Here is a 14,170-nt window from a genome sequence, read left to right as displayed (position 1 = left end):
CTCGGAGAACCGAACCCGCTCCTCTCTACCTTATACCCATCAATTTTTTTATTTTCAATCTAAGCCCCTGCAGTTTTCTGTAAGCATCTGCTTCGCTATGATGATCAACAAGTCACAAGGGCAAACACTCAGGGCTTGAGGCGTAGATCTTAGGACCAGCTGCTACAAGCATGGCAGAGGTGTCACTATTACTGGTGACACCCAGAGAGGTGGCGAGGGAGATTGTAATGCAGTGCGCGCAGATAAGCAGCGCAATGGTAAAAAGGAGGCATGGTTTCATAGGTAGGGACGTGGCCTGGTGGCCTGAATCTACATTTTGTTGCTCCGGGTGTCCCGGGGGTTGGGGACTGCACCCGGGGACTAGTGTGTGAGCGGTGCTGGCTCCTGCACAGTGAAAAGGCATGGCCACCCAGCATGACGCCTCCCTTCTTGACCATGCTGTAATTGCAGTCGCACTGCAGTTCAGCGTGATCATAAAAAATGGTGTAGCCTCCTGCTGGTGCAGACTGTATGTGCGCGCAGGAAGCCGCCACCATTTTTGTGATCACAGCGGCTGAATGTGATGTCATACAGCCGCTGTGACCACGCCCCCTGTGTCTCCTCCATTGCAGACCCCATTTTGAAGCCTTGCACCCGCACCGCTCCATCCCTCACTTGGAAATGGAGTGTTGCTGACCCACCTATCCCCCCCCCCCCCGCCCCGATTGACAGGCAGAGGCGATCGCATTCTCTGCGGGGTGCCGCAGAAAATGCAGGCACATGCGTATGCTCTTAGCAATTTTTGCAGTTGGATCGCTTATTGTGATTGCAATCCAACCTGAATCAGGCCCTATTACCTATCACAATGCGCTGCGGGCAGTACAAAATTGGGTTAATATAGGAGAAAAACCCCCAGACCTGTGCTCCTTAACTGTACCTGGTGGCTAGTGGAGCGGCTGCCCAGTAATCAGTGTCCACGCCAGTGCGCACACGGTCCACCCCCTACGGCCACGCTCCCCTTCAACAGCGGCCTCGTGATCCGGAAGGGTGGTGTGTGTGTGACTGACCTTAGGATGAAACCGGAGCCTCCGCTGCAGTGACCCAGCAACCAGGGCACGGGAGTATACAGCGTCGCTGGGAGTGATGAAGCTGCAGTAAAGATGTCTATTAGACCTAGCCTGCTGCAGCCCTTGTAGATTCTCATAAAACAAGTTCTTCTTTTCTTGTCAAAATTTATAGCTAAGAATAGGCTGCCTGAGGCAGGCCCCTGTTAAGTGGCCTGCTACTGAAGGCACCAACTACAAACTGAGCTCCCTGTTCATGGAAGCGGGGTTATAGAGGAGAATGCACTGAGCATCTTGGGAACAGTCAAAAGCTTTGAGCCGGTTGGTGCCTCAGATCAAGATCCTACTCTACACCCCAATGTGAATCCTTGTGGAGTCCAGTGTACCCCACAGAAGAAATTAATGTGTCACACCCATTGGCAGCAACCTTAGAATAGCTGCTGACGGGCACAATTGAGAATGGAAGGGGGGGGGGGACATTTGAATCCAGCACATAAATGCAATTCAAATATGTAATTTGTACCTTCCTATTTTAAAATATAATGGATGAACCTCACCCTGTGAGAACAATCTTCATGATCAAGAAATCTCATATGCAAAATAAGTATGAGTTGGGATAGGGCTGGGGAGGGTGTCTGCTCTGGCAGCCCCTCCCCCGTCAAGTTAAGGAGATTCAACTGAGGAAGCACAAGGGAACTCTCGTCTGGGGACAACAACTGCAGGGAGACCACATCTTTTCAGATGAACATGGGAGGGCGGAAGGCTGCCTAATACTGAAGCACCATCAAATATCAAACCATATGCAACATCTAGTACAAGCATTCCTGGGGGAAGGTCTGCAGCAGACGGATTTGCATACAGTGATGTTATCCAAGCAGTGGGCCAAAGTTGGCTGGAACCCTCATCTGCATATGAAAAGAGAAAAGGGGCGTGCAGGGCATGGCGGCCTTTTGCAGTGCTTGGATGACCCCTAGTTCTCATTAAACACCCCCACCCTCCTTTGGTGTGGGGCTCATGTTGGCCATGCCCCATCCCCTGAAGCATTCAAGCTGATTTCTTGCAGCAGCTGGGCACTGTAACAGCTCCAGAGCTGTTCTGTAAGGCAAGTAAAAGGGTGTGGGCCCTGCAGCACCACCTGTAGTTCGCATTGTGCGTTGGAAGGCACAAAGTAAGCAGACGGGAGGAGAAGTCAGGATAGTGCGCAAGGGCATCCTTTTCTCTTAGTCCGTAGAGGATGCTGGGGTCACATTAAGAACCATGGGGTATAGACGGGATCCGCAAGAGACATGGGCACTTTAAGACTATCAAAGGGTGTGAACTGGCTCCTCCCTCTATGCCCCTCCTCCAGACTCCAGTTATAGGAACTGTGCCCAGGGAGACGGACATTTCGAGGAAAGGATTTATTGTTAAACTAAGGTGAGCATCTTACCAGCTCACACCTTAAGCATGCCGCAGAACGTGGCATTCAACAGGACACAAGCCAACGGCATGAACAATTGCAGCGTGGCCTAAGTAAAAGGGGGTGTGACTTCGCGGGAGGACCCGCGATCGCGAGTCACGCCCCCGTTTTCGGCACTGAGGGGGCATGCCCAGCGCTCTGTGAGCCGCTGGCATGCCACCTCTCCCTCTGACTTCAGTGAATAGACGCTGTGCGCATGCGCACAGCGTCTATTCACCGCTGCTCTGCTAAGCAGGGCAGCGACAGACAGAGCCTCCCAACTGTCCTCCCCACCGCGGGACACTGCGGCCCGCAGGTGGGACAGCGGGACAGTCCCCAAAAAACGGGACTGTCCCGCGAAAATCGGGACAGTTGGGAGGTATGATATGGGGCATGCAAAAATTGAGATAAAACTCAGTTTTGCTCCTCTCCACGGAAATCTTTAATAAAAGGCGAAATATTTGTTAGTTCTGAAGAGAAACCAGAGCATGACCAAGATTCCACCTGTCGCCTGAGTGCCATGCCAGCAGTTCTCATTCAGCTGAAAGTGAGCACCCAATTTGAATGAAAGAAAGCAGATTTCTCACCAGGCTTACCCCTGCTATAAACATGGTTTGTACTCTTTTCCATGTGCTCCCAGATCTTTCAAGCAATTAGTGTGGTCAAGAAAGTTCTGTTTGAAAAGAAACAAACATTTACTGTAATTTCTATGCAAATGAGCTTACATTAAAGCACACTCGTTCTATCTTTAAACAGATAAAATAAAACCCCAATAAGATGGGGCAAGGAAAAAATGAGATAAAACTCAGTTTTGCTCCTCTCCACTGAAATCTTTAGTAAAAGGCGAAAGATTTGTTCGTTCTGAAGAGAAACCAGAGCATGACCAAGATTCCACCTGTCGCCTGAGTGCCTTGCCAGCAGTTCTTATTCAGCTCAAAGTGAGCACCCAATTTGAAAGAAAGAAAGCAGATTTCTCACCAGGCTTCCCCTAGCTATAAACATGGTTTGTATTTTTTTCCATGTGTTCCCAGATCTTTCAAGCAATTAGTATAGTCAAGAAAGTTCTGTTTGAAAAGAAACAAACATTTACTGTCATTTCTATGCAAATGAGCTTACATTAAAGCACACTCGTTCTATCTTTAAACCGATAAAATAAAACCCCAATAAGATGGGGCATGCAAAATTTGAGATAAAACTCAGTTTTGCTCCTCTCCACGGAAATCTTTAGTAAAAGGCGAAAGATTTGTTCGTTCTGAAGAGAAACCAGAGCATGACCAAGATTCCACCTGTCGCCTGAGTGCCATGCCAGCCAGGGCCGGCTCCAGGCCTACTAGCACCCTGAGCGAGAAAATGTAAAAGTGCCCCCCACCATGCGCGCGCCGAAGGCGCGCGCGCCCTTGGAAAAGTGGGCGTGGCCTCTTGAAAAAGTGGGCGTGGTCTCGTCCCCCAGCAGTGCCAGCTACACATGACATGCCCTCCAGCAGTGCCAGCTACACGTGCTAGTGTTCACTTTTTAGGGCAGGTTGCTGATCACAGGGAGGGCACATTTTTAAGTTAGGTGGGCAAAATGATGTACATACTGTAATGCTTGTTGTTCCCATTTCCACACGCTAAAGCATGGACAGTGCGCGCCGAAGGCGCGCAGCAAAAATTTAGGGGAGTTACTTCGTGGGGAAGGTGCGTAGCCACATTATAGTGGCAATTCACATTACACCACACAGTAGTGCAGCTAATACACATTGCACCAGGTAGAACCTCCTATAAGAGCACGTTAGACACATTGCGCCAGGTAGAGCACTGAGACACACTGCCCAGCCACAGACGCCTAGCGGGAACACTACATGATATGCCCCCCAGCAGTGCCAGCTACACATGACATGCCCCCCAGCAGTGCCAGCTACACGTGACATGCCCCCCAGCAGTGCCAGCTACATAAATGGCCACACAGTTCCAGATGGATAAATGCCCCCACAGCGCAGATATGCCCCCACAGTGCCACATACATTAATGCCCTCACAGTGCAAGATATGCCCCCACAGTGCAAGAAATGTCCCCACAGTGCAAGAAATGCCCCCACAGTGCAAGAAATGCCCCCACGGTGCCAGATACATAAATGCCCCCACGGTGCCAGATACATAAATGCCCCCACGGTGCCAGATACATAAATGCCCCCACGGTGCCTGATACATAAATGCCCCCACGGTGCCAGATACATAAATGCCCCCACGGTGCCAGATACATAAATGCCCCCACGGTGCCAGATACATAAATGTCCCCACGGTGCCTGATACATAAATGCCCCCACGGTGCATGATACATAAATGCCCCCACGGTGCATGATACATAAATGCCCCCACGGTGCCTGATACATAAATGCCCCCACGGTGCCTGATACATAAATGCCCCCACAGAGCCAGATAAATGCCCCCACAGTGCCAGATATGTCCCCACAGTGCCAGATATGCCCCCACAGTGCCAGATATGCCCCCACGGTGCCAGAAATGCCCCCACAGTGCCAGATAAATGCCCCCAGTGCCAGATAAATGCCCCCACAGTGCCAGATAAATGCCCCCACAGAGCCAGATAAATGCCCCCACAGTGCCAGAAATGCCCCCACAGTGCCAGAAATGCCCCCACAGTGCCAGATATGCCCCCACAGTGCCAGATATGCCCCCACAGTGCCAGATATGCCCCCACAGTGCCTGATATGTCCCCACAGTGCCAGAAATGCCCCCACAGTGCCAGAAATGCCCCCACAGTGCCAGATAAATGCCCCCACAGAGCCAGATAAATGCCCCCACAGAGCCAGATAAATGCCCCCACAGAGCCAGATAAATGCCCCCACAGTGCCAGAAATGCCCCCACAGTGCCAGAAATGCCCACACAGTGCCAGAAATGCCCCCACAGTGCCAGAAATGTCCCCACAGTGCCTGATATGCCCCCACAGGGCCAGATATGTCCCCACAGTGCCAAATATGCCCCCACAGAGCCAGATATGCAATGCCCCCACAGTGCCAGAAATGCCCCCACAGTGCCAGAAATGCCCCCCACAGAGCCAGAAATGCCCCCACAGTGCCAGAAATGCCCCCACATAACCAAAAATGCCCCCTGTGTGCCAGAAATGCCCCCACAGTGCGGATCTCCCCCCCCCCCCCAAAAAAAAATACCTGCGGCGCTGGGGAGGAGTACTGCTGTCCGCCTGTGTGGGAGCGCTGGCGGGCGGGCGGGAGGCCGGGCGAGTGAGCCTGAGCCTGGGTCCGGGCTGGCGGGCGGGTGGGCGGCCACTTGTGCAGGCGGGCTATGCGCGGCGCCGGCGTCTGACGTTAGATACCGGCGCCGCGCAGCGCGCATACACAGCGCGACCGCCAAATGCTGCAGCAGCACACACACAGGGCCGGCTCCAGCATCGAATATGGCGGCGCCAGCGCGAGGCGCCCATTAAGGGTGGCGCCCTGCGCGGCCGCTCTATTCGAACATGCCTAGAGCCGGCCCTGATGCCAGCAGTCCTCATTCAGCTCAAAGTGAGCACCCAATTTGAAAGAAAGAAAGCAGATTTCTCACCAGGCTTCCCCTTGCTATAAGCATGGTTTGTACTCTTTTCCATGTGCTCCCAGATCTTTCAAGCAATTAGTATGGTCAAGAAAGTTCTGCTTGAAAAGAAACAGACATTTACTGTCATTGTTATACAAATAAACTTACATTAAAGCTAACAAGAAAGCACACTCGTTCTGTCTTTAAACTGATAAAAGAAACCCCAATAATATGGGGCATGCAAAAATTGAGATAAAACTCAGTTTTGCTCCTCTCCACGGAAATCTTTAATAAAAGGCGAAATATTTGTTAGTTCTGAAGAGAAACCAGAGCATGACCAAGATTCCACCTGTCGCCTGAGTGCCATGCCAGCAGTCCTCATTCAGATCAAAGTGAGCGCCCAATTTGAAAGAAAGCAGATTTCTCACCTGGCTTCTCCTTGCTATAAGCATGGTTTGTACTGTATTCCATGTGCTCCCAGATCTTTCAAGCAAGTAGCATGGTCAAGAAAGTTCTGTTTGAAAAGAAACAAACATTTACTGTCATTTCTATGCAAATGAGCTTTCATTAAAGCACACTCATTCTATCTTTAAACCGATAAAAGAAACCCCAAAAAGATGGGGCATGCAAAAATTGAGGTAAAACTCAGTTTTGCTCCTCTCCACGGAAATCTTTAGTAAAAGGCGAAAGATTTGTTCGTTCTGAAGAGAAACCAGAGCATGACCAAGATTTTCATCTGAAAATATGTGTTCTCCCTGCAGTTGTTGTCCCCAGATGAGAGTTCCCTTGTGCTGCCTCAGTTGAATCTCCTTTACTTGACAGAGATGTGCCTGAGCAGCGGCCCTCCCCAGCCCTATCCCAAATCATACTTATTTTGCATAGGAGATACCATGGTCATGAAGATTGTTCTCCCAGGGTGAGGTTCATTCATTGCATTCTGGGTATGCTGACCCCTGTGATTTCCCCAAATGTGGGAAACTCGACTGCATTATTTGTGGTAGTGGGGGACTGTGTTTGTGCTTTCCTCTGGTCAGCTCTGGTAAAAGTCAGATTTCTTTGTCTCAGATCTTCCTCTAGCCTTGTTCTTCTTTCGAGAGTTCCCTTGTGCTGCCTCAGTTGGATCTCCTTCACTTGACAGGGGGTGCCCGAGCAGCAATCCTCCACAGCTCTAGCCCAACTCCTACTTACCTGCCAGGTGAGATACTATGATCTTCACTGTTAGGGCAATCAGGATGTGGAATTCCCTGCCAGGGAAGGTGGTAATGGTGGACTCTGTAATTGGATTTAAAAAAGGAATGGATACATTTCTGAATGAAAAAGCTATCCAAGGTTATAATACTTAAAATATCAACATGGTTAATCCGGGGGTAACATGAGTTATAGTAGCTAACTAGTCATAAAACATTATTCAGCAAGTATGTAGAATCATCACAACTTAAAACAGGTTGAACACGATGGGCAATTTGCCTCTATTCAACCTCAAAAACTATGTTACTATATGTTACTATATTACTATGTTACTGTAGTATACAGAAAACCAAAATGCAATGAAGAGTGATAGTGAGCACTGATGAGGATACTAGAACTGACACTGAGCAGCAAGATGCAGCACTGGACTATTAGTAATGTACTGTAGTATGCTGAGCACCACAATGCAGCACAAGACAATGAGCAGTGATACTGAGCACTGATGAGGATACTACTGAGAACTGACACTGAGCAGGAGAGACACACTACTAGTATTACTGAGCAGCAATAAGTAACCACTGATACTGAGCACTGATATTGAGATTTCCACTGAGAGAACATAGCCACGTCCATTCCGCTCTATCTTCAATGCACGAGTAAAAATGGCGGCAACGCGCAGCTCTTTATATGGAATCCGAATCTCGCGAGAATCCGACAGCGGGATGATGACATTTTCCCTTTTTCAGGTTTTCCGAGTCAGGCGGGAACAACCGAGCCTGCCTCGGACCAGTGTAAACAACGTGGAGTTCGTGGGGAATTCGGTTCTCGGAGAACCGAACCCGCTCCTCTCTACCTTATACCTATCAATTTTTTTATTTTCAATCTAAGCCCCTGCAGTTTTCTGTAAGCATCTGCTTCGCTATGATGATCAACAAGTCACAAGGGCAAACACTCAGGGCTTGAGGCGTAGATCTTAGGACCAGCTGCTACAAGCATGGCAGAGGTGTCACTATCACTGGTGACACCCAGAGAGGTGGCGAGGGAGATTGTAATGCAGTGCGCGCAGATAAGCAGCGCAATGGTAAAAAGGAGGCATGGTTTCATAGGTAGGGGCGTGGCCTGGTGGCCTGAATCTACATTTTGTTGCTCCGGGTGTCCCGGGGGTTGGGGGCTGCACCCGGGGACTAGTGTGTGAGCGGTGCTGGCTCCTGCACAGTGAAAGGGCATGGCCACCCAGCATGACGCCTCCCTTCTTGTCCATGCTGTAATTGCAGTCGCACTGCAGTTCAGCGTGATCATAAAAAATGATGTAGCCTCCTGCTGGTGCAGACTGTATGTGCGCGCAGGAAGCCGCCACCATTTTTGTGATCACAGCGGCTGAATGTGATGTCATACAGCCGCTGTGACCACGCCCCCTGTGTCTCCTCCGTTGCAGACCCCATTTTGAAGCCTTGCCCCCGCACCGCTCCATCCCTGACTTGGAAATGGAGTGTTGCTGACCCACCTATCCCCCCCCCCCCGCCCCGATTGACAGGCAGAGGCGATCGCATTCTCTGCGGGGTGCCACAGAAAATGCAGGCACATGCGTATGCTCTTAGCAATTTTTGCAGTTGGATCGCTTATTGTGATTGCAATCCAACCTGAATCAGGCCCTATTACCTATCACAATGCGCTGCGGGCAGTACAAAATTGGGTTAATATAGGAGAAAAACCCCCAGACCTGTGCTCCTTAACTGTACCTGGTGGCTAGTGGAGCGGCTGCCCAGTAATCAGTGTCCACGCCAGTGCGCACACGGTCCACCCCCTACGGCCACGCTCCCCTTCATCAGCGGCCTCGTGATCCGGAAGGGTGGTGTGTGTGTGACTGACCTTAGGATGAAACCGGAGCCTCCGCTGCAGTGACCCAGCAACCAGGGCATGGGAGTATACAGCGCCGCTGGGAGTGATGAAGCTGCAGTAAAGATGTCTATTAGACCTAGCCTGCTGCAGCCCTTGTAGATTCTCATAAAACAAGTTCTTCTTTTCTTGTCAAAATTTATAGCTAAGAATAGGCTGCCTGAGGCAGGCCCCTGTTAAGTGGCCTGCTACTGAAGGCACCAACTACAAACTGAGCTCCCTGTTCATGGAAGCGGGGTTATAGAGGAGAATGCACTGAGCATCTTGGGAACAGTCAAAAGCTTTGAGCCGGTTGGTGCCTCAGATCAAGATCCTACTCTACACCCCAATGTGAATCCTTGTGGAGTCCAGTGTACCCCACAGAAGAAATTAATGTGTCACACCCATTGGCAGCAACCTTAGAATAGCTGCTGACGGGCACAATTGAGAATGGAAGGGGGGGGGACGGGACATTTCAATCCAGCACATAAATGCAATTCAAATATGTAATTTGTACCTTCCTATTTTAAAATATAATGGATGAACCTCACCCTGTGAGAACAATCTTCATGATCAAGAGATCTCATATGCAAAATAAGTATGAGTTGGGATAGGGCTGGGGAGGGTGGCTGCTCGGGCAGCCCCTCCCCCGTCAAGTTAAGGAGATTCAACTGAGGAAGCACAAGGGAACTCTCGTCTGGGGACAACAACTGCAGGGAGACCACATCTTTTCAGATGAACATGGGAGGGCGGAAGGCTGCCTAATACTGAAGCACCATCAAATATCAAACCATATGCAACATCAAGTACAAGCATTCCTGGGGGAAGGTCTGCAGCAGACGGATTTGCATACAGTGATGTTATCCAAGCAGTGGGCCAAAGTTGGCTGGAACCCTCATCTGCATATGAAAAGAGAAAAGGGGCGTGCAGGGCATGGCGGCCTTTTGCAGTGCTTGGATGACCCCTAGTTCTCATTAAACACCCACACCCTCCTTTGGTGTGGGGCTCATGTTGGCCATGCCCCATCCCCTGAAGCATTCAAGCTGATTTCTTGCAGCAGCTGGGCACTGTAACAGCTCCAGAGCTGTTCTGTAAGGCAAGTAAAAGGGTGTGGGCCCTGCAGCACCACCTGTAGTTCGCATTGTGCGTTGGAAGGCACAAAGTAAGCAGACGGGAGGAGAAGTCAGGATAGTGCGCAAGGGCATCCTTTTCTCTTAGTCCGTAGAGGATGCTGGGGTCACATTAAGAACCATGGGGTATAGACGGGATCCGCAAGAGACATGGGCACTTTAAGACTATCAAAGGGTGTGAACTGGCTCCTCCCTCTATGCCCCTCCTCCAGACTCCAGTTATAGGAACTGTGCCCAGGGAGACGGACATTTCGAGGAAAGGATTTATTGTTAAACTAAGGTGAGCATCTTACCAGCTCACACCTTAAGCATGCCGCAGAACGTGGCATTCAACAGAACACAAGCCAACGGCATGAACAATTGCAGCAAAAAGCTGACCAGAACCATAACACAACATGTGTATAACCACAAGTAATAACTGCAGACACAGTATGGACTGGGACGGGTGCCCAGCATCCTCTACAGACTAAGAGAAAAGGATTTACCGGTAGGTATTAAAATCCTATTTTCTCATACGACCTAGAGGATGCTGGGGTCACATTAAGAACCATGGGGTTATACCAAAGCTCTTGAACGGGTGGAAGAGTGCGTACGACTCTGCAGCACCGAATGACCCAACTTGAGGTTATCATCGGCAAGGATGCAGTGGCGTTAATGTTTCCTGGTGTCAACCTGTATTATTTCAGTAGATATTGAAATGAGGATGCATCTTGCTGCCTTTCCAATGAAGCAAGTTTAATTTAGTAATAGGTGAAAAACCATCCCTACAAAGATGTTAATCAGATACTTGGCTTTGTGGACACTTTTCAGAGAACAAATTTGTTAGCATAAAAATAAAGCCAGAAAATGAAGAGCTGTTTAATCACTCAATTGGATTTTTTTGCCAGCATATTTCTTTTTCTCTGCAAACCACTGCTAAATTGTGCTTCCTAGCTGTTTTTATAAAATCACTGAATCAAATCTAACTCTGATTACATCAGAGAAGGCCAGGTACCCTACACCATAACAGGGGTTTTTGAAATTTTGACTTGTCTACTTAAAGATCACCAAAATCTGATAACAAGGTCAATTACATCCCTGGGTGGGATTGAACCACCAACCCTTTGGTTAATAACCAATCACACTAACCAATTGCGCCACAGAGACACTTTGCAAAAGTCCATACTGACAAAGGCTAATAAGCATTCATCTAGAACGTTTCCTAGAAAAACTTTTAAAAGTCAATAATCTGGAGAGTTTTTGTAAGATGTTTCTTCCATCAACCAACGAAGAAACACATTGTTACTTTCCCATGATGAGTGAGTGCTTCAAGATCTCTTGCACTTACATGTGCAGCAGAGTACTGTAATGAAAGCATGCTGGGTTCATAACCCAGAGGTAGGCAGATTGAAACTATCCTCTGCTATATGCATTTTTTTTTTGTTAATTAAAGTAATCCAAAACTGGGATTGATATTTTTTCTCTTTTATTTTTACTTAAAGTACAATAACTTTTACCATTTTAATATGTTTTAATAGTATATTGACAGTATTGTTTTCTTTCAAAAATCCACTTAATTTTCTTTACCCGATTATTAAAATGGTAATTGACAAAAACAAACTACATTGTCACCAGAAGAGCAATACAAAATGTACAAGTGATATATTAAAATCATCTTTCCAGCTTGAATTTCAATGATGCATTGGGGCAACGATTTTGTGAGAAACATCTTCACCCTTAAATAAAGATTTTCTTAATTCCTTACCTGTGTGCTAATTAGATATCACCTTGTTTTCACATTAAACAGACTTCCACATGAGAAAGCAGCAAGGATGCAGTGGCGTTAATGTTTCCTGGTGTCAACCTGTATTATTTCAGTAGATATTGAAATGAGGATGCATCTTGCTGCCTTTCCAATGAAGCAAGTTTAATTTAGTAATAGGTGAAAAACCATCCCTACAAAGATGTTAATCCGATACTTGGCTTTGTGGACACTTTTCAGAGAACAAATTTGTTAGCATAAAAATAAAGCCAGAAAATGAAGAGCTGTTTAATCACTCAATTGGATTTTTCTGCCAGCATATTTCATTTTCTCTGCAACCCACTGCTAAATTGTGCTTCCTAGCTGTTTTTTGATAAAATCACTTAATCAAATCTAACTCTGATTACATCAGAGTAGGCCAGGTACCCTACACCATAAGACGGGGTTTGAAATTTTGACTTGTCTACTTAAAGATCACCAAAATCTGATGACAAGGTCAATAACATCCCTGGGTGGGATTGAACCACCAACCCTTTGGTTAATAACCAAACACACTAACCGATTGCACCACAGAGACACTTTGCAAACGTACATACTGACAAAGGCTAATAAGCATTCATCTAGAACAATTCCTAGAAAACTTTAAAAAGTCAATAATCTGGAGAGATTTTGTAAGATGTTTCTTCCATCAACCAATGAAGAAACGCATTGGTACTTTCCCATGATGAGTGAGTGCTTCAGGATCTCTTGCACTTACATGTGCAGCAGAGTACTGCAATGGAAGCATGCTGGGCCCATAACCCAGAGGTAGGCAGATTGAAACTATCCTCTGCTATATGCATTTTTTTTTGTTAATTAAAGTAATCCAAAACTGGGATTGATATTTTTGCTCTTTTATTTTTACTTAAAGTACAATAACTTTTACCATTTTAATTTGTTTTAATAGTATATTGACAGTATTGTTTTCTTTCAAAAATCCACTTAATTTTCTTTACCCTATTATTAAAATGGTAATTGACAAAAACAAACTACATTGTCACCAGAAGAGCAATACAAAATGTACAAGTGATATATTAAAATCATCTTTCCAGCTTGAATTTCAATGATGCATTGGGGCAACGATTTTGTGAGAAACATCTTCACCCTTAAATAAAGATTTTCTTAATTCCTTACCTGTGTGCTAATTAGATATCACCTTGTTTTCACATTAAACAGACTTCCACATGAGAAAGCAGCAAGGATGCAGTGGCGTTAATGTTTCCTGGTGTCAACCTGTATTATTTCAGTAGATATTGAAATGAGGATGCATCTTGCTGCCTTTCCAATGAAGCAAGTTTAATTTAGTAATAGGTGAAAAACCATCCCTACAAAGATGTTAATCAGATACTTGGCTTTGTGGACACTTTTCAGAGAACAAATTTGTTAGCATAAAAATAAAGCCAGAAAATGAAGAGCTGTTTAATCACTCAATTGGATTTTTTTGCCAGCATATTTCTTTTTCTCTGCAAACCACTGCTAAATTGTGCTTCCTAGCTGTTTTTATAAAATCACTGAATCAAATCTAACTCTGATTACATCAGAGAAGGCCAGGTACCCTACACCATAACAGGGGTTTTTGAAATTTTGACTTGTCTACTTAAATATCACCAAAATCTGATCACAAGGTCAATTACGTCCCTGGGTGGGATTGAACCACCAACCTTTTGATTAATAGCTGAACACACTAACCGATTGCGCCACAGAGACACTTTGCAAAAAGAATATACTGACAAAGACTAATAAGCATTCATCTAGAACGTTTCCTAGAAAAACTTTAAAAAGTCAATAATCTGGAGAGTTTTTGTAAGATGTTTCTTCCAGCAACCAATGAAGAAACACATTGGTACTTTCGCATGATGAGTGAGTGCTTCAGGATCTCTTGCACTTACATGTGCAGCAGAGTACTGCAATGGAAGCATGCTGGGCCCATAACCCAGAGGTAGGCAGATTGAAACTATCCTTTGCTATATGCATTTTTTTTTTGTTCATTAAAGTAATCCAAAACTGGGATTGATATTTTAGCTTTTATTTTTACTTAAAGTACAATAACTTTTACCATTTTAATTTGTTTTAATAGTATATTGACAGTATTGTTTTCTTTCAAAAATCCACTTAATTTTCTTTACCCTATTATTAAAATGGTAATTGACAAAAACAAACTACATTGTCACCAGAAGAGCAATAC

General features: G+C 46.5%; 6 non-coding genes across 6 annotated transcripts; 1 reads left to right on the top strand and 5 right to left on the bottom strand.

Annotated features, from left to right (window-relative positions):
- Positions 1-2,858: 2,858 nt before the first annotated feature.
- On the bottom strand, positions 2,859-2,971 carry LOC134996106 (U5 spliceosomal RNA). The gene has a single exon (XR_010198814.1). It is a non-coding gene; the product is annotated as a U5 spliceosomal RNA (small nuclear RNA).
- A 275-nt stretch (positions 2,972-3,246) lies between these two features.
- LOC134996039 (U5 spliceosomal RNA) lies at positions 3,247-3,362 on the bottom strand. The gene has a single exon (XR_010198747.1). It is a non-coding gene; the product is annotated as a U5 spliceosomal RNA (small nuclear RNA).
- A 275-nt stretch (positions 3,363-3,637) lies between these two features.
- Positions 3,638-3,753, bottom strand: LOC134995974 (U5 spliceosomal RNA). The gene has a single exon (XR_010198684.1). It is a non-coding gene; the product is annotated as a U5 spliceosomal RNA (small nuclear RNA).
- A 2,478-nt stretch (positions 3,754-6,231) lies between these two features.
- LOC134996077 (U5 spliceosomal RNA) lies at positions 6,232-6,347 on the bottom strand. The gene has a single exon (XR_010198785.1). It is a non-coding gene; the product is annotated as a U5 spliceosomal RNA (small nuclear RNA).
- Positions 6,348-6,617: 270 nt separating this feature from the next.
- LOC134995942 (U5 spliceosomal RNA) lies at positions 6,618-6,733 on the bottom strand. Its single transcript, XR_010198651.1, has one exon. It is a non-coding gene; the product is annotated as a U5 spliceosomal RNA (small nuclear RNA).
- Positions 6,734-6,877: 144 nt separating this feature from the next.
- Positions 6,878-7,041, top strand: LOC134996553 (U1 spliceosomal RNA). The gene has a single exon (XR_010199226.1). It is a non-coding gene; the product is annotated as a U1 spliceosomal RNA (small nuclear RNA).
- Positions 7,042-14,170: the final 7,129 nt, after the last annotated feature.

The sequence above is a fragment of the Pseudophryne corroboree genome, unplaced genomic scaffold (genome assembly GCF_028390025.1).
Source record: "Pseudophryne corroboree isolate aPseCor3 unplaced genomic scaffold, aPseCor3.hap2 scaffold_142, whole genome shotgun sequence".
Taxonomy (NCBI): domain Eukaryota; kingdom Metazoa; phylum Chordata; class Amphibia; order Anura; family Myobatrachidae; genus Pseudophryne; species Pseudophryne corroboree.
The sequence above is the reverse complement of the archived record's forward strand: the minus strand, read 5'-3'. Positions and strand labels throughout refer to the sequence as shown.